Below are 27866 nucleotides of genomic sequence, written 5' to 3' on the forward strand. Positions count from 1 at the left end.
TAAAGATGTCTTAAAACCTATCCTGTTAATCAGGTTTTTGGTTATCTGCCCTAATCTCTCACTTGGTTTGATGTCAAATTTTCTTTGATAATGCTCACATGCAGCACCTTGGGATGTTTTACAATGTAATGACACCATAATGACTGGCGGCAAGTCAGTATGATACTTCGGATTCATTATGGGAGCTCGTGGCAAGTGGCTCGACCTGAATAACAGCCTCATGCGTTTCCTGAAGATCGATAAATACAAATCCTTCGCCCAGCTTGCTTCGAGACTTACAATATCTCTGACATTGGAACTTCTACAGATCTTCCGAGACCAGTAGTCAGAGAATTGTCTCACAGAGACTACCTGTAGAGATGTCACAAGACCCAAGACGGAGGACGGAGAGGCCGCACGAGATGGGTATTGTATATCTCCAGGGTGGGAGGCCTAACGCCTGATCCCCGGAGGGCGGGTAAGGTGGACTATTTGTAAATAATTAAGAGAGCTGGTCAAGAAAACAATTAGATGCAATCACAAATGAGTTAATGTACTCAATGGATACGATGCTTGGCCTAAATAGCCAAGTGGTTATGGTACTGGGCTTGTAACCCCAAGATCAAGAGTTCAAATCTCACAATGGCAAACTATGAAACAAAGTAACTTCATCTGAATAGGAACAGATGGAAACGTGTTTGTACTCGAAAGAGTTACTCAATGGATACATTACTAGTGACGTTTGGATTCATATGCTCATTCTGTTGCACTGATATTGACAACCATCCAACTGAATGAGTGCTGGCTCCTTAAGGTCTTTCAGGGTAAAGCTAATTATACCAAATTAGCCGAGTTCCTGGCCCACATTGGACCTGATGTTGGCTAAAACGGGCTTGCTGAAGAAGGCAAATCAATATTGCATACCAAATTGTACGTCAAAATTGTAGACCAAAATTGTGTAAATATTTGAAGAGGTTATAAATATTTTCTGGACTTGAGCTTTTCTAAAGGCTGCTTAAGACAAGAAAAAGAGTGGCAATTGCCAGTGCCTGGCAGAAGAAACTCATTAAGATAGATTGTAAATAACTGAGGCCACAGCACTGATCCATGAGTCACAGCCTGCCAACTTGAAAATGCACTTTTATCCCTACTCTTTACTTCACACCAATTAACCAATCCTCTATCCATGCTAATATAATACCCCAACTTCATAAGTTATCATTTTGCCTATTTAGCCTTTTGTGTGACACTTTAGCGAATTTTTTTTTGGAAATCCAGGTACACTACGTCTAATGGTTCCCCTTCATCTACCCTACTGGTTAAGATCCTCAAAAAACTAATGCATTTGTCAAACAGGATTTCCCTTTTATAAAACCATATTAACATTGTCTGATCATACTATGGCTAAATGCATTGTTAATACTTTCTTAATAATAGATCCCAGCACTTTCCTGACGACTGATGTCAGGCTAACTGACCTGCTGTTCACTGTTTTGGTATGAGATTATTAATGAACTCTGCCTCATTGCATAATACTAGATCTAAAATAGCTTTACCCTTAATTGGTTCTACAACGTATCACTGCAGTAAATGGTCATGAAAACATTCTATATATTCGTCTTTCAGGCCATCCTTGTCAATTTGATTGATCAAATCTATATGAAGATTCAAACCTTCCACAATTATTAAATTGCTTTTGGTACAAGATCCAATAATTTCTTGTCCAATGGTATAACTACTGTTAGGGAGCCTATAAACCACTCGCACCAGCATTTTCTGACTCTTGCTATTCCAATCTGATTCCACTTACTGATTTTCTGAGCCAAAATCATTCCTCACTAACATGTTTACGTCATCCTTTACTATCAGGGCTACTCCTCCTTTGCCATTCTGTCTGTCTTTCCAAAATATTGTGAACTCTGGTGCATTTATTTCCCAATTTTGATGTCACTGCAATGATGATGAAATCTAAACCATTTATCTCTTTGTGCCATTAGTTCATTTATCTTATTTTGGATGTTGTCACATTCAGATAAAGAGCCTTTCATTTCATTTTTTAAAAATTATTCTTTCACAGAACATTGGCTAGGCTAGCATTATTGCTCCTCCCTAATTGTCCTTGAGAAGATGATGGTGAGCTGCCTACTTAAACTGTTGCAGTCCATGTAGTATAGGTACACCCAGCAACCCTGAAGGAACAGCGGTACAATTCCAAGTCAGGATGGCTTATGGCTTGGAGGGGAACTTGCAGGTGATTTGTTCACACATCTGCTGCTCATGTACTTCTAGGTTGTAGAAGTTACAGGTTTGGAAGGATCGTTGGTGAGCTGCTGCAGTGCATGTTGTGGATAGTACACACTGTTGCCACGGTGCGTCGACAGTGGAGGGAGAGAATGTTTAAGGTGGTGGATGGGGAGCCAATCAAGGGACTGTTTTTCCTGGATGGCATCAAGCTTCTCGAGTGTTGTTGGGGCTTCAATCTTCCAGGAAAGTGGGGAGTATTCCATCACACTCCTGACTTGTGCATTGTAGATGGTGGTCAAGCTTTGAGGAGTCAGGAGGCGAGTTACTTGCTGCAGAATTCCCTGTCTTTGATCGATTATTGTAGCCAAAATTTTTATATGGCTGGTCCAGTTCAGTTTCTGGTCAATGGTAACCCCCAGTATGTTGTTAGCAAGGGATCCATAGAACCATAGAACACTACCGCACAGAAAAACAGGCCATTCGGCCCTTCTAGTCTGTGCCAAAATATTATTCCGCTAGTCCCATTGACCTGCACCCAGTCCATAACCCTCCAGACCTCTCCCATCCATGTATCTATCCAATTTATTCTTACAACTTAAGAGTGAGCCCGCATTTACCACGTCAGATGGCAGCTCGTTCCACACTCCCACCACTCTCTGAGTGAAGAAGTTCCCCCTAATGCTCCCCCTAAACCTTTCCCCTTTCACCCTAAAGCCACGTCCTCTCGTGTTTATCTCTCCTAATCTAAGTGGAAAGAGCCTACTCGCATTTACTCTGTCTATACCCCTCATAATTTTGTAAACTTCTATCATATCTCCCCTCATTCTTCTACGCTCCAAGGAATAAACTCCCAACTTGTTTAATCTTTCCCTGTAACTCAACTCCTGAAGACCCTGCAACATCCTAGTAAATCTTCTCTGCACTCTCTCAATCTTACTGATCTCTTTCCTGTAGTTAGGCGACCAGAACTGCATACAATACTCCAAAGTTGGCCTCAACAATGTCTAATACAACCTCAAAGTAACACCCCAACTCCTATACTCAATACTTTGATTTATGAAGGCCAGTATGCCAAAACCTTTCTTTACAACCTTGTCTACCTGTGACACCACTTTTAGGGAACTATGTATCTGAACTCCCAGATCCCTTTGTTCCTCCGCACTCCTCAGTGCCCTACCATTTAATATGTATGTCCTACCTTGGTTTGATCTTCCAAAATGTAACACTTCACACTTTTCTGCAATAAATTCCATCTACCATTTTCTGGCCCACTTTTCCAGTTGGTCCAGATCTCTCTGCAAGCTTTGAAAGCCTTCCTCACTGTCCACAATGCCTCCAATCTTAGTGTCATCAGCAAACTTGCCGATCCAATTTACCACATTATCATCCAGATCATTGATATAGACAACAAACAACAATGGTCCCAGCACAGATCCCCGAGGCACACCACTAATCACAGACCTCCAGTCTGAGAAGCAATCATCCACTACCACTCTCTGTCTTCTCCCACACAGCCAATTTCGAATCCAGTTTACAATCTCTCCATGGATACCAAGTGTCTGAACCTTCTGAACTAACCTCCCATGTGGGACCTTGTCAAAGGCCTTACTAAAGTCCATGTAGACAACATCCACAGCCTTTCCTTCATCTACTTTCTTGGTAACCTCCTCAAAAAACACTACAAAGTTCATTAAACACAACCTACCACGCACAAAGCCATGCTGACTATCCTTAATCAGCCCTTGGCTGTCCAAATAATTGTTGATCCGATCTCTCAGAACATCTTCCAATAATTTACCTACTACTGACATCAGGCTCACTGGCCTGTAATTACCTGGTTTACTTTTGGAGTCTTTTTTAAACAATGGAACAACATGAGCTACCCTCCAATCCTCCGGCACCTCACCCGTGGCTAAGGACATTTTAAATATTTCTGCCAGGGCCCCTGCAATTTCTACCCTCTAGTCTCCCTCAAGGTCCGAGAGAATATCATGTCAGGCCTGGGGGATTTATCTACCTTTATTTGCTGTAAGGCAGGAAGCACCTCCTCCTCTTTAATCTCTATACGTTCCATGACATTACTGCTTGTTTCCCTTCCTTCCTTATACACTATGCCAGTTTCCTGAGTAAATACTGATGCACAAAAACTGTTTAAGATCTCCCCCATCTCTTGAAGCTCCACACATAGACGACCACTCTGATCTTCAAGGGGACCAACTGTGTCCCTTACTATCCTTTTACTCTTAATATACTTGTAGAGACTCTTTGGGTTTACCTTCACATTATCTGCCAAAGCAACCTCATGTCTTCTTTTTGCCTTCCTGATTTCCTTCTATACTCTACAAGTACTTCATTTGCTCCTTGTTGCCTATACCTGCTATACACCTCTCTCTTCTTTTTAACCAGATCGCCAATATCCCTTGAAAACCAAGGTTCCCTATGCCTATTAACTTTGCCTTTAATCCTGAAAGGAACATGCAAACTCTGCACTCTCAAAATTTCGCCTTTGAATGCCTTCCACTTACTGAACACATCCTTGCCAGAAAACAACTTATCCCAAACCACTCTTCCTAGATCCTTTATCATTTCCACAAAATTGGCCTTGCTCCAATTTAGAATCTCAACTCGAGGACCAGACCTATCCTTATCCATAATTAACTTAAAACTAATGACATTGTGGTCACTGGACCCAAAATATTCACCTACACATACTTCTGTCACCTGACCTGTCTGGTTCCCTAACAGATCATCAAGTATTGCATCCTCTCTCTCTCATTGGTAGCTCTATATATTGATTTAAAAAACTTTCCTGAACACATTTGACAAACTCCAAGCCATCCAGCCCTTTTACAAAATGGGAGTCCCAGTCAATATGTGGAAAGTTAAAATCTCCTACTATCACAACTTTCTGTTTCTTACATCGGTCTGCTGTCTCTCTACAGATTTGCTCCTGCAATTCTCTTTGACTATTGGGCGGTCTATAATACAACCCTATTAGTGTGGTCACACCTTTTCCGTTCCTCAGCTTCACCCATATGGCCTCTGTAGACGAGCCCTCCGGGCTGTCCTGCTTATGCACAGCTGTGATATTTTCCCTGCCTAAAAATGTCACTCCTCCCCCTTTCATCCCTCCCCCTCTATCACGTCTGAATCAACGGAACCCCAGAACATTTAGCTGCCAGTCCTGCCCCTCCTGCAACCAAGTCTCACTAATAGGATTAATGTCGTAATCCCACGTGGCAATCCATGCCATAAACTCATCTGCCTTTCCAACAATACTCCTTGCATTGAAATAGATGCACCTGAGAACATTTCTATCACATACAAACCTTTGATTTCTGTCTATACATGCATTCCTCGCTTGACCTTTATCCTCCTCCACTCACTATCTGCTCTAACACTCTGGTTACCCTCCCCCTGCACCTACACCACATGGACCGCAGCAGTTCAAGAAGGCAGCTTACCACCACCTTCTCAAGGGCAATTAGGGATGGACAATAAATGCTGGCCTAGCCACCGATGCTCATAACCCATGGACAAATTTTTTAAAGTTTCAAATGGTGTCGAATCTTGTGCGCAAATATCCCCACTTCTGACCATATGGTGGAAGGAAGGTCATTGATGAAGTAGTTTAAGATGGCTAGGCTTAGAACAATACTCCTGCAGCAATGTCCTGGGGTACTGTGTCCCCTTAATTAATTTTTTACCACTATTCCTTGCACGAACTTTATTCGCTGATGCACAATTACTGTTAAACTCTCTGTCCTTTCCTGTTCCACTCTGCTCGTTTTTAATCAGCATTGTTACACTGTTGCCTCAACTTTTCCCTTTGGGTTTTTAAATCTCCCTTCTCACAAAACCTCCCCCCCAACCACCCTGCTAGTTTAAAGCCCTATCCACTACCCTAGTTATATGATTCGCCAGGACATTGGCTCCAGTATTCTGGAAAAAGACAGCTGTTCTGTCAGGATGGGGTAGTGTCCCATGAATCAAAACCCCCTCTTCCCACACTACTCTTTGTGCCATATGTTTAATTCTCTAATCTGTTTGACCTTTTACCAATTGGCACGTTGGTCAGGTAATAATCCAGAGATGATTACCATTGGCATTTTGCATTTTAATTTGGACCCTAACTCTTCAAACTCTCAGAAGAGCATCATTCCTAGTTCTACCCATGTCGTTGGTTCCTACATAAACCCAACAACCGGATCCACCCACTCCCACTCTGAAGTTTATTTCCAGATGCGAGGAGATATCTTTTAACACTGGAACCAGACAAGCAAAACAGCCTTCAGAGCTCTCAGTAATGGCTACAGGGAACAGTGTCTATCCCAAGAACATACTGACCTCTGTCTGCACCACATTCCTTTTCGGTACCCCAACTTGAATGGCATCCCGCACCATAGTCAGTTTGCTCAACCACCCTGCAGTTGTCCTCCTCATCCACACAGGTAGCAAACACCTCGTACTTGCTGACCAAAGTCAGGGGCTAAGGCTCCTCCATCATACCTGCCTGACTCAGTCACACCCTCCTGTCTCTGACCATTGACCAACTCTAAAACTCTACCCAACCTAAGGTAGAAGACTGTTTCCTGGAACAAAGTGTCTTCCTCCATGAAGCTCTGCAATATTGGCACGTCAGACTCCAGCTCAGCAACTCTGAGCTAAAGATGGTCAAACTGCAAACTGCTGAAATGGTTGTCCAGGACTGTAATGCAACCCAGAGATTCCCACATGTTGCAGCCATAACACACCATCGTCCTGCCATATCTGTCCAACCGCATTTATTTAATTTATATATTAGTTATTACTTTACGCAGCTAAGTAACTCTTTCTTTCGAGTACAAACCCGTTTCCATGTGTTTCAGATGAAGTTACATTGTTTCATAGTTTGCCATTGTGAGATTTGAACTCTTGATCTTGGGGTTACAAACCCAGTACCATAACCACTTGGCTATTTAGGCCAAGTATGCAGCTAAGTAACAGCAAGTCTCCTAGCTTGGAGGCAAAAAAGGACAATCACCAGCTCCTGGAGGCAGATTCCCACCTGCACCAAATTTTAGCAATCATACCTGGTCACACACAGGCCTCATTGTCTCCACTCTGGGCTCCCACTCACATGGTAGACATTAGTCAATTTTGTGAGCTATTGTCAGCCAAACTGGAAACTTCAATCTCCAGTTAGTTAGGACACAATGGACAACACCTCATAACACTTTCTGACCCAGTCACCAAAGTTTGTAAGCGCAAGTCAACCCATTCACATCCTAGAGTGTGCAGATGGTGTGCTGGAAGCTACAGCTCCAGTTGAATCACAAGACTCTGGGAAGGTGCAGCACTTTGGAAAATCAGCTGTGTTGTGACTAACCATAACACATTCCTGTTGATGTGCCCTACAAGCTGTGATTGTAACTTCAAGCAGATTTTCTTCAACACACATTACACAAGTGCCAAAACTATTAAAATTAAATTGGATTGCTAATACCTTCCTTATTATTAAGATTCCCACTTAAAAGAAATGGATGCAATTGAGGTATAACAATCATGATAGTCAGATGGTGCATCTTCTTTAAAGAACTAGACAGAATCACTAGCCACGTTATTTCCATTGAACAAAATCTCATCAATGGCAGTAATACCATTTGTTATGGCAAAGACAGTATCTTGTGGTGTCTTGGAAAGCCAACTCCTTCTGGGTGATTCACAAGCACATCCCAAGTCTTTTCACTTATCCGAGCTGTTTTTTCACTTAACCTTTAATCAATAATCAGCAAAGCCCGTTAAAATGCTAGTTAATATAGAGAACAATGTCATTTTTGTATCACTATGTAAACTGACAAGGGTCTGCACTGTCATCCAAAGAAGTCCTTCCATTTTGGGAAAGGCCAGAAGATAAGAAAGTTAAAAACAAGCAACATTGGCAGCACTAGCAAATATAAGATATGGTATCTTCTGTCGAAGGGTCATGAGGACCCGAAACGTCAACTCTTTTCTTCTCCGCCGATGCTGCCAGACCTGCTGAGTTTTTCCAGGTAATTCTGTTTTTGTTTTGGATTTCCAGCATCCGCAGTTTTTTTGTTTTTATAAGATATGGTATGTTGAATAATATTCATGAAAACTAAGGATATTTCTGAGCAGTTGGGAAAAGGATCGGTAAAAGTTTTTACAGCCAATGAGATGTAACCGGCATACTGTGTAATGCTTTTTGTTTCCATAGTTCTGACCCTAGTCGAGCATGTGCCAAAGATAATATGCAAAGTTAATGTGCAACAGCCAATGTAAACTTCCTTTTGTGAAAGCTTCTAAGTATCACTGGCATGAATTCAATTACTATATGCAACTGTTTTTAAATAGATGGTGCTGGTCAAAAAAAAATCAACCAATTACTCTTGATTCTACTTGTGCCACTTTTGCTTTCTTCAAATTATTTTGTGTTACTGGAATTTTCTGAGGGGTCATCTAAGATGCTAATCCAGCAGATGTAGTTCAGTTAGGTTTTTAAAAGGTGCCCAGTGAAGTTACTGTGAAACTAATGTGGAAGGTTAAGACAAGAAATAAATGGCAAAATGCCTAGAGTTTCTGAAAACTAATTTGCAACTGAAGAAAGAGACTGGTGAAAAATGGAAAATCTTTGGAGTAAAATGTAATCACCGAATTTCTGCAAAAAACACACCTTAGAATCTGTATTGTTCACATCAATTGCAAATGTTATGGATCAGAATACCTGTTAAAATTATTACATTCATCACATCTATGATATATTGGAAATCAGGAAACTGTGCACCACAACTACTTCTTGTCACATTTTTGTCACAATTCATGCAACCAATTTTCCATCGCAAATTCCCATGTCCATATTGTAATAGAAAATCTCATGGTCATTGTCAGAGGAAAGCATGGTGACTTTGTTAGATGATCTAAGCGCTGTGGAGAGAAAACCACATTGAAGTAGTATGGCAAGAGATTCTTGGGAGAGGTGAGCAAGAACTTGGGAAAGGCAAGGAACATGAAATATGAGGTAATAGTCAGAGAGGGTAGGCAGGTTCAAGAATAGGCTATTTGATTATGGAAATTCAAGGAGAGTAGAACAGTACCTGTGACAAAAACATTATTTATTAATGTTACTGAACTAGCAAACTATGGGACATGACTAATTATACAAAAAAACATAAGTTCAAACAGATGCAGTCCAGAGTTTTATATAATTAACAAATTCTACTCCTTGTATTCCAGCCCCTTTGACATCAAGTTAACAGTTCATTAACCTTTCTAATTATCTGCGCCTTTTTAGCCATTAGCTTTTACTGATTTCTGTATTTGGACTCCCAAATCTCTCTACTCCTCTACAGTTCCTAGCTTCTCACAATTTAGAAAATGCTCAGATCTACTTTTCTTAGGTCCAAATAGATGATTTTGCATCTCCTCACACTGAACTCGATCTGTCACAGCACAGAGCTGTGGGCAGACCACTCAATAAATCAATAACTCTTTGCAGCTTTACTGTCACATGGCGTTGTCAGTAAATGCATTTATATTGCGCATTTCACAACCTCTGAACATTCCTAAGCATTTTCCAACCAATGAAGTGCTTTTATTTTAAAAAACATCGTCACTGCCTTTAATATAAGAAATGCAGTATCCAATTGGTGCAAGCAAGCTCCCATAAACAACAATGAAATAGTCAGATCATCTGTTTTAAGTGCTGGTTGTGGGATAATTTTGACCAGGACACCAGAAAAATTCCACTGCTGCTCTTAGAATAGTGCCATGGGATTTTTTGATCCATCTGGGGTGGGGGTGGGGGGAAAGAAAACAAGGCTCAGCTTAAAAGTTTCATCTGAAATTCGACACTTCTGACAGCAGTACTTCTCAGAAGTGTCAGCTGAGATCACATCCAAGTCTCTGAAATGTAGTTTGAATTCACAACTTTCTAACTCAGAGGTGACAGAGGGTAATACAAACTGGGCCAAGGCTGATACCTTGGAGGTAGCGGTGATGGCTGTGGTAGGGGTGTATTATCTCAATCTTGTGATTAAGAATTTCATAAGACTCACTCAATTGACATTGGAAACGAGGCTAATGAGGTGATAGGTATAGGAATCTGCCATGAGAGAGGGGCTTGGTACTCCTGTGGCAATTGGCAACCAGGCCAGTTGCATGTCAAATGCAGTTTTGTTTAGAGCCTTTAGCCTTGAAGTTATGGAAGTGAGTGCTGTACCAGAGGAATTGTGGGGGGTGAGACCACAGGTATTTTGGAGGGGATGGAGCCTGAGCAGAAACAACAGACTTTTAAAAAAAGCTCAACAGTGGAATCAGAGCAGCAGCACGGCTGGAGCAGGGACTGATGAAGTAGTGGAAGGTTTAATTCAACATGGATGACTTAATCGCCGAGGAGCTTTCCTTTCAATTTTTCACTGCTTCAAATAAAGGCAGAACACAAATAGCCTTAGAAGAAAAGATTATGACTGCTGCCTTGTGATACGGACCAGTCGAAATCCCCCTCTGTTTATGTAAATCATGAGACCGTGACCAACGGTTTGGACATGCCATCACTGACCCCTCAAATTTGGGGAATTCAGGGATAGATCCCTTCAATGGGAAAGGTAATGAATGAGTTCACCCTGTGAACAATGCATTAGTCACCTGTATGATACATTAGTGTAATATATTGCAGATGTCTCCCACCGGAGTCTGGAAGTAATAGGAGACATACAGGTTAAGACTGTGGTGACCTTTAATGTCATTGTAACGTAATGATAGAGGCTTCCTGGAGATATGTTTTCTGGAGATATGTTTTCCGCAGATGGTGCAAGCCTCTCTGATCAGTCGGACCCTGCAAAGACAGTATTTCCCCCCCCCCGACACTGCGTAGTAGCTGCAATGGGGCCAGCAGATATGCTGCTTAAGTAATATCAGTTTCAAGAGATTCATCTCCAGCACAATCAGATCTTCCTGGGTTGCCTCCTTTATTCTTCTTCCCCTTCCATCAAACTCAGACAAAGCACAGCACTGTATTCAATATCCACAACTTCAATGTAATGAACAAAAGGTATTAATGAAACTGTACAGCTTTAAGTAAACACTTCAGGAAAGGCCACACCTTAGCACACCACTGATGCTCATTATAAATGGGCTAGCTCAGTGCAGTCAAACTGCATAAACCACAGGATTTGTGATGTGTAGTAAATTCTGTTCAATACCAATAGACAATCAAAGCAGGAAATGATGCAGGCTGCACCTAGGGACAAGGAGTTACAGTTTAGAATCTGAAGTTGCCAGTATCTACTTCATTGCCTTTTTGAATATGGACGACACAGTAGCCCATTGGTACTATTCCAGTGTCTAGTGATCCCTTAAAATCATTGTCAATGCCTCGCCAACCTCTTCCATAGTTTCTTTTAGCCCTTTAGATAAGCGCCACCTATTCCTGGCGATTTATACATATTGATCTTTTTTGGGAATGTCAAAAGGGATCCTGTTTAGGGATGTCATCTCATTTATATCAAAAACGTTAATTTTGTCTATATCTAGCCTGGAAGGCATAAATCAAATCTCCCTTTGCAAAATATTGATCTGTCATTACATATGAAGTGTGATAACCTGTGACTTGGAAGCAGTACAGTAAGGAAAATTTGTAAGTTCTTTAAAGGGTGTGTGGAATTTATAATTGTTTTTAAGAGTGCTTGAAAAGGACTTTTAATAGTTTGCATCAATTGTAAAGGTATCAATTTTCTTGGATAATAAAAAAGTCATGTGACCTGACAACCCTTGACTTGGAAGCGGTGCCAACAGGAAGCTAAGAAAGAAGCCATGTAACTGGCAGACATAAAGGAGAACCACAGACAAAAAGAAGAGCTACAAGCAAAGGAGCTGGAAGGGGAAGGTGATCAGGGCACAGATACAGACACAAAGAAACAGATAGAGACAGAAACAAAAGCAGAAAGAAATCTTTTGAGGAGATGAAGCAAACCACTCTCAGGAAGAGGTCAGTTTTTCTGTTTGGCTGTAAAGGAGACAGGAGCTCTTGGAGGCAATGAGAAAGCTGGCTAAAAAGATCTGGAAAGCTATGCGAATAGCTCATAGATACTAAAGGACGGGGCTCTTTCTCACAAGTGGCCAAACCATGAACCGGGACGTTATTGATTGGTCGGTGGAAAGGGAACTCTGGAAAGCTACACCATCAGGACTGTCATGACCCAAGGGAGAGAGGGTTCATAGAAGTGAGCCTTGCTGATGATAATCATGCCTGTGAAACTCGAAGGTGACAGCTGTTATCAGATAGGACTCCTGATCTACCATGTATGAATAAAGAGCAGCATGTATTGGAATCGTGTAGCTACACAGTGCCACATGTCAGAGGGGAACAATGGAAATGCTTGTGGTTGCATAAGACGTATCTTTATTGTATTGATGGTTTAAAGTGAAATTTGCCTTTTTATTTGAAGTATCATTTGCCTGTTAATTCATTTTAATTTTCATTGGTTCTGATTCATGTTAAAGCAAAAGTTATGAAAAGTGGAATCTAGTTGGTAATTTTTCTATGGGGATCAGTGAACTTAGTTATTTTGGTTTACAGATTCCTCATGGGGGTCGTAAGATGAAGCACCTGTTGAAATGCACTGACAACTACTGCTGCAGCTGATAGCATGCTCTCCTGCATGTTTTTGTTAATTCTTTCATTGCATGTAAGCATTACCGGCAAGACCAGCATTTGTTACCCATTCTCAATTGCTCGAGAAGGTACAGCTAAAAATCTCAAAAATCAATTTATTTCAGTGGTGAGAAACATTTCTCCATACGAGCACAACTGCTGATGCTTCCAATTTATTTTGCTCATTGCTCACTAGAATCAAAATAGAAATAGATGAGTTCTCACCACAAACTTTCAGAAATGTGTGTTTTGTCCTACCCATCATTTAAATTACAATGTACCATGCCAACAGTAACTCAGCAAGTCTAATAAAATACATTCTTATGCCAAAGATATTTAAAATATTAACTTTTTTGCCCTGTCATTTCTAATCAATTGTTTACCAGTGACGTGAATGTAAATGTAAACAATAACAAGACTTACTGACTGGGTCAGAGCTAATAAATATACAAATGTCACAGTGCATCATTGGTTATTACAAAATTATTCACTTACACCTTTTTATAAATGAAATTGTGCAGCTCATAACTGGGATTATTTCTTACAGGCATTCAAGGAGGAAATAGCGAAGGGGCAAATATGTTCCCAGAAAGACAAAAGGAGGGACCAAGTCCAGAGAACCCCAAGAAGAGAAGCTAATGGCAGATACCGAGGGCTCAATAAGGCAGAGTCCCGATAGGAGTATAAAAAGTACAGGGGGGAACTTAAAAAGGAAATGAGGAAAGCTAAAAGTGCATGAGAAAGCATTGGTGGGTTGAATAAAGGAAAACCCAAGGGGTTTCTTAAAGATATAAAGAGCAAGAGAATAACTAGGGAAGGAGTAGGGCCAATTAAGGACTATAGAGGTAATGTGTGTGTGGACCCAGAAGACGTGGGTACAGTCCTCAATGAATACTTTGTGTCGGTCACAATGGAAAAAGGCGACGCAGGTATAGACATCAGGGTGGAGGACTGTGAAATATTGGAGGAAAATAACATTGAGAGAGAGGAGGTACTAGCAGGTTTAGCAGCCTTAAAAGTGGATAAATCCACAAGCCTGGATGAGATGTATCCCAGGCTCTTGAGGGAGGCAAGGGAAGAGATATCAGGGGCCCTGGTGGTAATTTTCAAATCCTCTGGCCACAGGTGAGGTGCCAGAGGACTGCTAACATTGTCCTATTATTGTAAAATGGGAGGAAGGTATGGACCAGGAAATTACAGACCAGTCAGTTTAACCTTGGTGGTGGGGAAGTTACCAGAAAGAATTCTGAGGGACAGAATATATCTGCACTTGGGAGAGATATGGATTAATCAGGGATAATCAGCATAGATTTGTTAAGGGAATGTCGTGTTTGATAAATATGATCGAATTTTTTGAGGAGGTAACCAGGAGTGTTGATGAGGGTAATCCATTTGATGTGATCTACAGGGACTTTAGCAAGGCTTTCGATAAGGTCCCTCATAGCAGACTGATTAAACAAGTAATATCCAAGTGGGATCCAAGGCAAAGTGGTACATTGGATCCATAATTGGATGAGAGGCATGAAGCAAAGGGTGATGGATAGAGGATTGGCTAACCAACAGATAAATGGGATAAATGAGGCTTTTTCTGGATGTCAAGCTGTAACTAGTGGGGTGCCACAGGGTACGGTCCTTGGGCCCCAACTATTTACAATCTATATTAATGACTTGGATTCAGGGATAGAAGGTACTAAAGCTAAATTTGCAGATGACAACAAAATAGGTGGGAAAGTAAGTTGCAATGAAGAAATAAGAAATTTATAAATGGATATGGAGAGGTTAGGTGAATGGGCCAAAATTTGGCAGATGGAGCTTAATGTGGATAAGTGTGAGGTTATTCATTTTGGTCAGAAGAATAAAAAGGCGACTTATTATTTAAATGAAGAGAAACTTCAGAATGCTTCAGTGCAGAGGCATCTGGGTGTCCTTGTGCATGAATCGCTGAAAGCTAGTATGCAGGTACAGCAGATAATAAGGAAGGCACATGGAATTTTGGCATTTATTGCTAAAGGAATAGAGTATAAAAATAGGGAAGTGTTGTTGCAACTGTACAAGGCATTGGTGAGACCGCACCTGGAGTACTGTGCACAATTTTGGTCCCCTTACTTGAGGAAGGACGTAGTTGCACTGGAGGCGGTTCAGAGGAGGTTCACTAGATTGATTCCAGAGATGCGGGGCTTGTCTTATGAGGAGAGATTGAGCAGTTTAGGCCTATACTTGCTAGAGTTTAGAAGGACGAGAGGAGATCTAACTGAGGTATATAAGATGCTAAAGGGGAAAGACAAAGTAGACGTGGAGCAGATGTTTCCCCTCGTGGGGCATTCTAGAACGAGAGGCCATAGTTTTAGGCTAAGGGGTGGCAGATTTAAATCAGAGATGAGGAGGAATTACTTTTCTCAAAGGGTGGTGAATCTGTGGAATTCACTACCTCAGAGTGCAGTGGATGCTGAGACACTGAATAAATTTAAGGAGAAGATAGATTTTTAATTAGTAATGGGTTGAAAGGTTATGGGGAGAGGGCGGGAAATTGGAGTTGAGGCAGAAATGAGATGAGCCATGATCGTATTGAATGGTGGGGCAGGCTCGAGAGGCTGAATTGCTTACTCCTGCTCCTAGTTATGTTCTTATGGTAGAGGGATGTTTCTGTGACTGGAAGTCTGTTTGCAGTGGGGTTCCACAGGGCTTGTTGCTGGGTCCCTTGCTGTTTGTGGTGTACATAAATCATTTGGTCTTAAATGTAGGGGGTATGATCAAGAAGTTCGCGGATGACACGAAAATTGGTAGCGTAGTAAATAATGAGGAGGATAACCATAAACTGCAGGAGGATATCAATGGAGTAGTCAGGTGGGCAGAGCAGGGACAAATGGAATTCAACCCAGAAAACTGTGAGGTAACACACTTAGAGGGCTAACAAGGCAAGGGATTACACTATGAATTGCAGATCCTGAAGAACAGAGGGACCTTGGTGTGCATATCCGCAGATCCCTGAAGGTAGCAGGGCAGGTAGATAAGACAGTTAAAAAGGCATATGTGATATTTGCCTTTATTAGCCAAGGCATGGAATATAAGAGCAGGGAGGTTATGCTGGAACTGCATAAAATGCTGGTTAAGCCACAACTGGAATACTATGTGCAATTCTGGTCACCACACATTATAGGAAGAGTGTGATTGCAATGGAGAGGGTGCAGAGGAGATTTACCAGGATGCTGCCTGGGCTGGAGGTTCTGAGCTATCAGGAAAGGTTGGATAGGCTGGGGTTATTTTCCTTGGAGCAGTGAAGGTTGAGGGGGGGACCTGATAGAGGTGTATAAGATTGTGAGGGGCATAGATGGGGTGGATAGTTTTACCATTAGTAGAGGGGTCAATAACCTGGGGCCATAGGTTTAAGGTAAGAGGTAGAAGGCTAAGAGGAGAGTTGAAGAGAAATTTTTTCACCCAGAGGGTGGTGAGGTCTGGCACTTCCTGCCTGAAAGTGTGGTTAAGTCAGAAACTCTCGTAACATTTAGGAAGTGTTTAGATATTCACTTGTGTTGCCATAGCCTCCAGGACTATGGGCCAAGCGCTGGAAAATGGGATTAGCGTAGTCAGATCTTTGTTGACCAGCACAGACACGATGGGCCGAATGGGCTTCTTCTGTGCTGTAAACGTCTAGGAGTCAAAACTATGGTGGATGACAGCACTAAATTGAAACACATACAAGATTTAGTCAGGCTTCTCAAGAATTAAAGGTTAAGCTACTTAAGCAAACTATAACAGAGAAAGGTAGATGAAAACAGCAAGGAACTCCACAGTTTTGATATCCTCGTAATGTACAGCTTGCAGTAGGATGTGCATCATTATTTCAACACATTGAATTTGTGGCAAAAGGAATAGAAAGCTAAGCTCAAAACAAGGCCAGAACGCTATGATTGAATTAGCAAAAGACCACTATCCACTGCGCAGTAAGCTTTTCTTTTCATTCAAGAGCGGTGACAGAAGAGGATAACCAGGTATGGAAGGAATATAATTAAATCTTAGCACATCTATTAGAGTTGAGAGCAACTGAGAGGCGGGGGAAAGTGTTTGACACAAAAGGAAATGTCAGCTCCTTGAAATTTTAGCAACAGAGGAGTTTTGGGAGTTTCATTTGAGACAATGAGTGCTAATAGATGAGGACGGACTATTACAGACAGTAGCTCTTCTCTTCAAGAAGTAACACAAATACAAGCTTTTGTTGCTAGTTTGCACCTTTAACAGAGTAGAGCACCTCAAGGTGCTTCACAGGAGCTTTTATGAAATAACATTTGGCAACGAGTCACATAAGGAGATATTAGAACAAATTATCAAAAACCCTACCATTTTGACCAAAACTTATGGGAAGGCCTCAAGGAGGAAAGCGAGAAAAAAGGGTTCAGGGAGAAAATTCCAGAGCTTAAGTCTTGGCAACGGAAGGCATGGCCACCAATGGTAGAGTGATTAAAATCAAGATGCCAGAATTAGAGCAGCCCAGAATTCTCACAGGAGTCTAAGGTTGGAGATCACAAAATAGGGAGGGAGAGATCATGAAGGGATTTGAAAGCAAGGTTGAGAATTTTAAAGTGAGGTACTGCATTGCCCATTTTTTGGGGCAATTAATCACTGCACTAGGAAAAAGAATGAAGGGATAAGCAATGTGTAGGAAGTTGATGTGGATACATTAAAAAAGGAAGAAAAAAGAAAAAAGAATGGTTAGGTTTGGAGGTTATTGATTGTAGAACATAGTGGAATAAAGCAATATGCACCCTGGGGAACCCTAAGTTGACTGAAAAAGCCAGGACAAGCCGACAACACGACAAAGAGAACCCTTTGAATAAAATCTTGGAAAATGTGCTTGAATTCTAGGAAATTGCCATGATACAAATAAAGGAACCATTGAACAGGAGAGTATCACTGGGGCTATTAACTTTGCAATAAAACTGATATTACAGGCAGCAAACTAGATTCCCAAATCAATGCCTGGTTGACTCATTTGCTGTCAGCTAGACAAAAGCAAAAAATTCATTCCACGCTGCATACTGTGCAAGTTCATATATGGGCCTAAGGCCATCACTTCGGCACCGAAAAGTCCTGGTCTACCTCAGATTACCCTGGAAGGGCAAGGATCTCAAAAATTTGAGCAACAGGTGAAGTTAGCTGTTTCACATTGCTATTATGCAGTAACAACACAAGTGTTATTCACCACTAACAGGATACTGCGGCCAAGCCAAAAACATGTTCTGCCTATCACACAAATGAGTAATGCAGTATATGAATTTCAGTGCCAGTGTCATGTAGGTATGTAGGCCATATGTCCCAAAGATTGACAGATCAAACAAATAGTGTTCAACATTAGATGTGATTCTGCGACTGGACAACATTTGCTAAATAATCTTCAGTGTGCTAAGAATTATGCTAACAAACAACTTAAGATCAGTTGGGCTCGCAGTGTGGCGCATTTGCGTTTACTGGAAACTACATATTAATACACAGGGCTCTCTTCTTTGCAGGCAGAAAGAACATGTACATACATTTCACCTGTTTCAGCTGAACAAAATAAGTGATAGCCATTCACTAGTTCATTCCTCAGGGCAACGCCTTGACCAGAGTCAAGCTGCCTGGTTTAAATTTCAAACAATGCTTGGCAGTTAACTGTCAGTCACCATCAACTGATGCATTCTCCATGGCAACACCTCTACCAGAGTCCATTTGCCAGCCAATCAGCACATTCTTAAGCGGTATAAATTTTTTGTTCCCTTTGCATTTGGTATTCTTGTGAATTGTCCTGATGAGTTCAAGAAATAGCTTTGCCAAAAGATTCTCTTTTTTTCAGCAATACTTAAGTTCTGCACTACCAAATGACTAAAAGCAATTCTCCCCAAAGATTTCATTGATTTCAATTGCAAGATTGGCTTTACTATTGTGAAGGGAAATTGCTTTTAATAAAGTCAAGGCCAAAGTAAAATTTGCTTTAAGGTTGCCTTGTGTAATCTGATAAAGGATAAAATTTAACAGCAGCAGACTCTTTTTGTAGCTTTGGTTAAACACACAAATTTATTTTTCCTCCATTGATGGAAATATGGATGACAATTTATTAATTCAGCTGAGGCCTATCCTTGGAGATCATATAAACTCTTAAAATTTGCAAGAAATGCACAGAGCTGAACTTTTGCCATCTCTCAGCCATCCATTTGCTGACTAAAATGCTAAAGTCCTAAGCATAAAATTCCACCGCATGGAAAGAAAATTACTTTTTAATCTGCGTGGGATTTTTTTTTCAACTGAAGAGTAAGAAGGAAGCAAATCAAAGGTTGAATGTGAGTGAAAGCTCCATTCAATGCAAGTTTGACAATTACATAGACATAGCCAGTTCCAAATATCCTTGAAGCCATTAGCCTGCCTGAAAGATTATAATTAAACACTCATCACTTCATGTATAGCAATTGTTTCTAAAAACCTCTTCCAAACAAAATTTTCACTAACTTAAATTGATGTAACTTTAGTTTGAAGACAATAATAATTTGCATTTATATAGCCCCTGTAACATCTTGGGTTCAAATATTATAACAAGATCGTGAACAGTCTGGTTCATCCACTGACAGCTGATGGGAGGGGCATGGAGTCAGTGGCTAGAAAACAGTGTGTGTGGCAGAGCGTGGAGCTTATGGTAGTGACCAAAGACAATGGCTTTGGTCTTCTCAACATTCAGCTGGAGGAAATATCTGCTCACCCAGTACTGGATATCTGGCAAGTAGTTTGATAATTTAAAGACAGTGGCAAGGTCAACATAATTGCTGGTGAGATAGAGCTGAGTAATGTTAGCATACATGTTGAAGCTATGTTTTTAGATGATGCTGCCGAGGAGCAGGATGTAATGAGAAATAGGCAGAGTCCAAGCCGAATCATTGGGGGATACTAGAGGTAGTGCAGGAGTGGGAAGAGAAGCTTTTGCAAGTAATTTCTTGCTGCAATTAAATAGGTTAGAATGGAACCTGGCATACGTAGTCCCATGCAGCTGGCCAATGGAGGAGAGGCATTGGATTGGGATAGGTAGAAGCTGTACCACTTGGTGGACACCACCTGAGCCAGAATGGGACAGTTGTCCAAGCGGAAAGGATAAAGAGGGCTAACAATAGGACTTTAAAGTAGTAAGATAGGGCAGCTGGGGGAGGTGGGGCAAATCTAACAAAAATGACAAGTCCGAAGATAAAAGAGCAGGAGATGAAAGTAAAGACAGGTGAAGGTAAGGAGCAAGGCTAACAAATGGTCAGGGAACAAACAACAGTAAAACGGACAATTAAAGATAAGTTAAACTACCTGTACAGCAATGTACATGGCACCTGAAATAAGATAGGGGACCGGAGACAATAATCCAAGCAGAGAACCAGTGTAATAGGAATAACTGAAATATGGAAAAGGACTGGCAACTAAATATTGCGGATTTCAACAAAATAAAAAGGATAGGAAAGGGAGCAGAAGATTAGGGTAGCTGTACTAATTGGAGATAACATTAGCAGTAGGAATAAGGGACATAACTAACAGAAGGTTAGAAACAGGGTTGAACGTTAAGAAGGGATGGGTCATACTAATATAGGCATAATAGTGAAAAAGAAAAAGACTAGCATTTAAATAATGCTTTTCATAACCACCCATTATCAAAGCACTTTACAGCCATTTACTTTACGTACTTTTGAAGTGCAGTCACTGTAGGAAATGCAGTAGTCAAAATGCACACAGCAAACAGCAATGTTATAATGACTAAATAACCCATTTCTGTGGTGTTGATTGAGGGATAAATATTGGCCAGAACACTTCCCATCACTTGTTTGAAATAATGATCTTTTACATCCAGCAGAGCAGACAGGTGGAGCCTTAGCTTAATGTCTCATCCAAAAGATGGCACCTCCGACAGTGTGAAGTCCTGGAGTGGGACCTGAACAGGGACCTGGTGACTCAGAGGCAAGAGTGTTAGCAACTGAGCCTTGGCTGACAACTTAACTTTGGAAAGGAGATGTAGACAAAAATATGTAAGCAACTATGTGAAATGAGTAAAAAACACAGAATAACCACCATGGGAGGTTTGAACTACCACCAAATAAATTGGCAAGAAGAAATAAGAAAAGGGGTACAGGGAATGAAGGGTTTTTTTTGCTGTGTGTGCATGGATCATTTCTTACCCATGTGTCAGCTGCCCTTGTCCTTCTAGGTGGTACAGTTTGTGGGTTTGGAAGGTGCAGTCAAAGAAGTCTTGGTGAGTTGCTGCAGTGCAGCTTATCTCACACAGCTGCCACTGTGTGTTGGTGGTAGAGGGAGTGAATGCTTAAGGTAGCAGATGAGGTGACAAACAAGTGGACTTCTTTGTCCTGGATGGTGTCAAGTTTCTTGAGTGTTGTTGGAGCTGCACTCATCCAGACCAGTGGAGAGTATTCCCATTGAATCCAGTTTTGCTAGGGCTCATGATGCCACACTTGGTAAAATGTTGCCTTAATGTCAAGAGCAGTCACTCTCACCTCACCTCTGGAGTTCAGCATTTTTGGCCATGTTTGGACCAAGGCTGTAATGAGGTCAGGAACTGAGTGACTCTGGCGGAACCCAAACTGAACATTAGTGAGCAGGTTCTTTCCAAGTAAGTACTGCTTGATAACACTGCTGACAATCCCTTCCATCACTTTGCTTATGATCGAGAGTGGACGGATAGGTGGTAAGGGCTGGGTTGGATTAATCCTGTTTTTTGTAGACAGGACGTGCTTGGGCAATATCCACAACGTCAGGTAGATGCTAGTGTTTCAGTTGTAATGGAACAGCTTGGCTAGGGGTATGGTTAGTTCTGGAGCACAAGTCTTCAGTACTATTCCCAGAATATTGTCAGGGCCCATAGCTTATTCCAGTATCCAGTGCCTTCAGCCATTTCTTGATATCACGTGGAGTGAATCGAATTGGCTGAAACTAGCATCTGAGGCTGGGGACCTCCGGAGGAGGCTGAAATGGATCATCCACTCAGCACTTCAGACCGAAGGTGGCTGCAAATGCTTTAGCTTGGTCTTTTTGCGTTGCTGTGCTGGGCTTCCCCATCATTAAGGATCGGGCTGTGGAGGCTCCTCCACCAGTGAGTTGTTTAATCGTCCACCATCATTCATGACTGGATGTGGCAGGACTGCAGAGCTTAGATTTGATCCCTTGGCTGTGGAATCGCTTAGCTCTGTCTATCACTTGTTGCTTATACTGCTTGGCACACAAGTAGTCCTGTGTTGTAGCTTCACCAGGTTGACACCTTAATTTGAGGTATGCTTGGTGCTGCATCTGGCATGCCCTCCTGCACTCTTCATTGAACCAGGGTTGATCCCTTGGCTTGGTGGTAATGGTAAAGTGGGGGATATGTCAGGCCATGAAGTTACAGATTGTGGTCGCATACAATACTGCTGCTGCTGATGGCCCACAGCACCTCATGGAAGTTTTGAGTTGCTAGATCTGTTCGAAATCTAATCCAATCTAGCAGTGATAGTGCCACACAACATGATGTAGGGTATCCTCAATATGAAGATGAAACTTTGTCTCCACAAGAGTTGTGCAGTGGTCACTCCTACCAATACCATCATGGACAGGTGCATTTGCAACAGGTAGATTGGTGATGACAAGGCCAAGTGGGTTTTCCCCTCTTTTTGGCTCCCTCACTACCTGCTGCAGAGCCAGTCTAGCAGCTATGTCCTTTAGGACTCATCCAGCTCAGTCTGTAATGGTGCTATCGAGCCACTCAGTGATGGACATTGAAGACACCCAACCAGAGTACATTCTGTGCCCTTGCCACTCTGTGCTTCTTCCAATTGGTATTCAACATCAAAGAACACTGAGTCATCAGCTGAGGGAGGGCAGTAGGTGGTAATCAGCAGGAGGTTTCCATGTTCATGTTTGACTTGATGCCATAACACTTCATGGGGTTCAGGATCAATGTTGAGAACTCCCAGGGCTAACTCCCTCCCAATTATAAACCACTGCACTGCCATTTCTGCTGGATGGTGATGGTGTCTGGGACATTGCCTGTCAGGTATGATTCCATGAGTATGTCAGGCTGTTGCTTGACTAGTCTGTGGGACAGCTCTCCTAGTATTGGCACAAACCCCAAGAGGACTTTGCAGAGTCGACGGGCTCAGTGTGCCTTTTTGTTTCCAGCGCCCAGTAGATGCCGGATGGTCTGTCCAGTTTCATTCCTTTTTAAAAAAATCTTCGTAGCAGCTTTTGATACAACTGAGTGACTTGCTGGACCATTTCAGAGGGCAGCCAGGAGTCAACCACATTGCTGTGGCTCTGGAGTCACATGTAGGCCAGGTAAGGACAGTAGATTTCCTTCCCTAAAGGGGATTGGTGAACCAGATGGGTTTTAACAACAAATTAACAATGGCGTACAAGATTATGAGGGGCATGGACAGGGTGGATAGGGAGCAGCTTAGTTGAAGGGTCAGTCACAAGTGGGCATAAGTTCTGTTGAAGGGTCATGAGGATTCGAAACGTCAACTCTTTTCTTCTCCGCCGATGCTGCCAGACCTGCTGAGTTTTTCCAGGTAATTCTGTTTTTGTTTTGGCATAAGTTCAAGGTAAGGGGCAGGAGATTTAGGGGGGGGTGTGAGGAAAAACTCTTTTACCCAGAGGGTGGTGATGGTCTGGAATGCACTGCCTGGGGGGGGTGGTGGAGGCGGGTTGCCTCACATCCTTTAAAAAGTACCTGGTTAGCACTCGGCACGTCATAACATTCAAGGCTATGGGCCAAGTGCTGGTAAATGGGATTAGGTAGGAAGGTCAGGTATTTCTCACGTGTTGGTGCAGACTCGATGGGCCTCTTCTGCACTGTGATTCTGTTTCATGAGACTAGCTTTTAATTTCAGGTGCCATGGTGGGATCTGACCCTGTGTCCCCAGGGCATTAGCTTGCATCTCTGGATTACTAGTCCAGTGACATTACCACTGTGCCACTGCCTCCCCTGATGGTCAATGATAGCCTCCAGGATGTTGATAGTTGAGGATTTGGTGATAGTAATTCCACTGAATGCAAAGAGTGGATGGTTGGATTCTCTTATTGGAGATGGTCATTGCCTGACACTTGTATGGCACGAACAGCTAACAAAAAGAAAATCAGAAGCCACTAACAGCTAGCACAATTAACTCCCGTGTAATGACAGTGAAATGGCAGAAATATTAAATTTCCTTTCCTTGGTATTTACTCAAGCGACTAATAATATCGACATAACATTATAAGAAGAGTCCTTAAAGCTACATTTTGACCAAGCTGCTGATCCATCTGATCTAATATCTCCTACACGACTCAATATTGTTGCATTCTGGACTTCTTTCACCAATCGTGCACACAGGATTAGTAAACTATAAGTAGGCTCTATTTATTTGAAGAGGAGAGCTAATATAGATACATATTACAAGTCTACTCTAGGGATTCAACACACACACCCACAAATACTAACAGCAACAGCTGGCTGGTCACATGCTGCTTGACATCCTGGTTACTTGATGACATGTGTATGTCATTTGCATATTCTCTTAGTAATATCGCAACTTACCCTTTCTTTCTGAAGATAACATTACATACATTAAGAGTAAATGTTGGGTGATTATAAAAACTATTTACACAAAAGATAGATCTCAGTTCATTATTTGAGTTTAGAGTCTATAATGTGTCGGTGGCTTACTAATATTCCTGGATCTCTTGACGGTATAACCTTCCTGAGATCCAGACTGATCATTTCAGTGTTCTTGACTTGTAGGTGCAGTAGCATTCTGTGTATTACCATAATTCTGACTGTTTTCATGGTGTTCTTCCACAATTTCACTCTCCAAGTTCATCTTGAGATGTGTTCCAGATACAGTTGGAGTGCTGGGTGGTATACAGTGGGACTAATACCTTAGCTGGCTCTGTTTGTCTTTAACATCATCCCATTCAATATTATGAACTCACAGGATCTGGGTTCGCTGCACACTTCGGATACTTCCACATGTAACCAGGTTTCCTGGGTGGGATATACGGCCCGAATGTTTTGTGCTATGTGCAGACCAGGCAGCTCCACACCTGCATGTCTCTTATGTGCCGTCTTCATTTCCCCTTGTTTTGAGGGGTTTCTCCTGTATTCTTGAGAATTTGAATAGGTAACGGCTTGGCAAGGTTGTTCTAAACTGTCTCACATAATTTCCACTGGCGATGGTAAGCACATTTCTAAAGGCATCACCCTCAAATGTAACATGGTAACACTGAGATCTTGTTTTGTTTCTCTGCGCTTCACAATTAGTGCCTTAACAATTTAGACCATTCAAATCCAACAGTCTTGCACAGTAGAATAGAGAGGTAAAGCTGTTGCGTGGTTCATGTTCCATTTAGCACACATATCTCTAAAAGGTCTGCCAACATACTGTAGCCCATTGTCTGATATAATCTCTTCAGGTGTAAATTATTGAGTTCATTGTGTCTGCCATTGTGAAACGCACTGGAGGCATCCTTCAATTGTATGATGATTGGAGACTTGGAAAACTAATCAGTGACTAGGAGAAAGTCATCACCATGGAATAAATCTGTTGCAAGATTTAGGGTGTGATGGAACCTCGTCCGCGAGCAGTGCTTCTTTGTGTTAGTGATTCTGGTATGAGTCACCTCACATACTCATTACCTTTTCCATATCATTGTTGATCCCTGGCTAATACACAGTTTCACTTGCAAGGCGCCTCCTCCACTCCATGCTCATATGCCCCTGTTCTAACTGTGACAGTGTGTTCTGACGAAGAGCTTCAGGTTCAAACACCTGTTTTCCTTCCAAAAAATCATACCTCTCGAAATACCTAGCTCATCTCTGTACGGCCAAAACATCTCAGGGTATCTGACACACTTTTTGTGTCTTAACAGGATAAACTTAGATAGTAACTCTCCATAATGCCTTCAGTTGTGAATCATTCGCTATTTCCTCCTGGAGGAAATTAGCATTTGTGCTGACCAAAACTCATCAGATTGACATTGAGTACATCTCCTACTTGGATGGCTATGCTACCTTCTTGTAGGCAAAACATACAGAGTCTTTTTTTTATTATTTATTATTTGCGTCTGAAGTAACCATTTTGCTACACAGTTTGTAATGGACTGCAAAGTCATATTCCTGTATTTATTAGAAGTTGCTGCATTCTGGTTGGTGCACTCATCAGTGGCTTGTGTCAAATCATTTCCAATGATTTGTGGTCAGTTTGCACAATGAACCTTTTACCTGCTCTATGTTCGAATAATGAACATGCTATAGAGTTTTGGAGCCAAATGCAATTGATTTTCCAATGCATACATTTGCATAATGCATGTTCTTAATCTTATTTTGAGATGCCTCGACCTTTCTTGGGTTGTAGTACTGTCTCTTCTCACAATGCCTGTTCAAGTAACATGGTCCTCCTGCCATCCATATGGAACATCCCTCCTTAACAGCACTCTAAGTGATAATGCTCCATCAGCAAAGTTGGGTATATGTGGCTCTAAGAAGTTGACTAATCCAAGGCATCTATGCAAATCCTTTTTATCCTAGGAACAGGCATATGCCTTACAAGTTCAAGTTTGCTTGGGTCAGGATGGATCTTGCAACTTGAGTAAATAGAGATGGAAAAAATCACTCTGACCCACATTTACCTGGCACTACCAGGTGGAGAATACAAGCCCTTCACAGTAAGTTGCTGCCATTGCTGAGCTTAAATTTTGGTCGTGCTCTTCTTTGGTTTTGCCCATTGCTGCAAAATCATCAGCAATGCATAGGCATCCAGGAGCATTTTCTGTAATTCTGTTCATCTGCTGCTGGAACAGATTCTGGCAAATGCATAAACTAAAAGCAGTATCTTCCAAACGGTGTCCTGAAAGCGGTGATCTCGAGGTGCCTCTGCCAAATGAACTGACCAATGTGGATGTAACGGAGTGGTTGCAGGACATTCTGGGGAGGGAAGGTAAACAGCCAGTGGTCGTGATACACATTGGTATCAACGACATAGGTAAACTAAGGGATAAGGACCTGCAAGCTCAGTACAGGAAGTTAGGGGATGAATTAAAATGTAGGACCTCAAATGTAGTAATCTCAGGATTATTCCCAGTTCCACGTGCTAACGAGAGCAGGAATAAGAGGATAGACCAAATGAACACGTGGCTGGAGAGATGGTGTAGCCGGGAGGGATTCAGATTCTAGAGGCACTGGGACCGGTTCTGGGGAAGGTGGAACCTGTACAAACTGGACAGGCTGCACCCAGGCAGAGCTGGAACCAGTGTCCCTGCAGGGCTTTTGCTAGTTCTGTTGGGGAGTATTAAAACTAGTGTGGCAGGGGGATTGGGATCCCAGGAGTAGGTTCAGATAGGTCAGATTCAGATCAGAAAAATGGAGGTAGGAAATTAACTAGGGACGTTGTGATAGACATGGAGTTACAGGAGAAGCAAAGTTTAAAAAGTGTCCAGCAAGGAAAATTGACAGGGTTAAACTGTTTATACTTCAATGCAAGGAGTATTACAAACAAGGTAGATGAGTTAAGGGCACAGGTAGACACATAGCAGCAGGATGTCATTGCTATAGCGGAGACCTGGCTAAAGGAGGGACAAAACTGGCAGCTTAATATCCCTGGTTATAGAGTCTTCAGACACGATAGAGTGGGAGATAAAAAAGGAGGAGGGGTAGCACTAATGTTAAAGAACCAATTCCAATTGTGAGAAGGGATGATATACTAAATGGGTCAACAAACAGAGCTTTATGGATTGAGCTTAGAAATAAAAAAAGGGGCAGTCACACTACTGGGAGTATACTACAGACCCCCAAATAGTGAAAGGGAGATAGAAGAACAAATATGTTGGCAAATTTCTGATTGTAAGAACAAGAGGGCAATAATAGTAGGAGACTTCAACTATCCTAATATCAACTGGGATTCAGACAATATAAGGGGCACTGAGGGAGAAAAATTCATGCAGTTTGTCCAGGAATATTTTTTCAACCAATTAGTGA

General features: G+C 41.9%; 1 protein-coding gene and 1 long non-coding RNA gene across 3 annotated transcripts in view; one reads left to right on the top strand and one right to left on the bottom strand.

The window, feature by feature from the left end:
* LOC121276223 overlaps positions 1-13332 on the top strand; it is a 70018-nt gene extending 56686 nt beyond the window's left edge. Inside the window, exon 3 of the long non-coding RNA XR_005942634.1 lies at positions 12800-13332. This is a non-coding gene — a long non-coding RNA (uncharacterized LOC121276223). The remainder of the gene's footprint in view (positions 1-12799) is intronic.
* Positions 1-27866, bottom strand: part of naf1 (nuclear assembly factor 1 homolog (S. cerevisiae)) — a 292709-nt gene that overhangs the window by 87721 nt on the left and 177122 nt on the right. The window lies entirely within an intron of this gene.

This window comes from Carcharodon carcharias, chromosome 1, assembly GCF_017639515.1.
Source record: "Carcharodon carcharias isolate sCarCar2 chromosome 1, sCarCar2.pri, whole genome shotgun sequence".
In the NCBI taxonomy this organism is placed as follows: Eukaryota; Metazoa; Chordata; class Chondrichthyes; order Lamniformes; family Lamnidae; genus Carcharodon; species Carcharodon carcharias.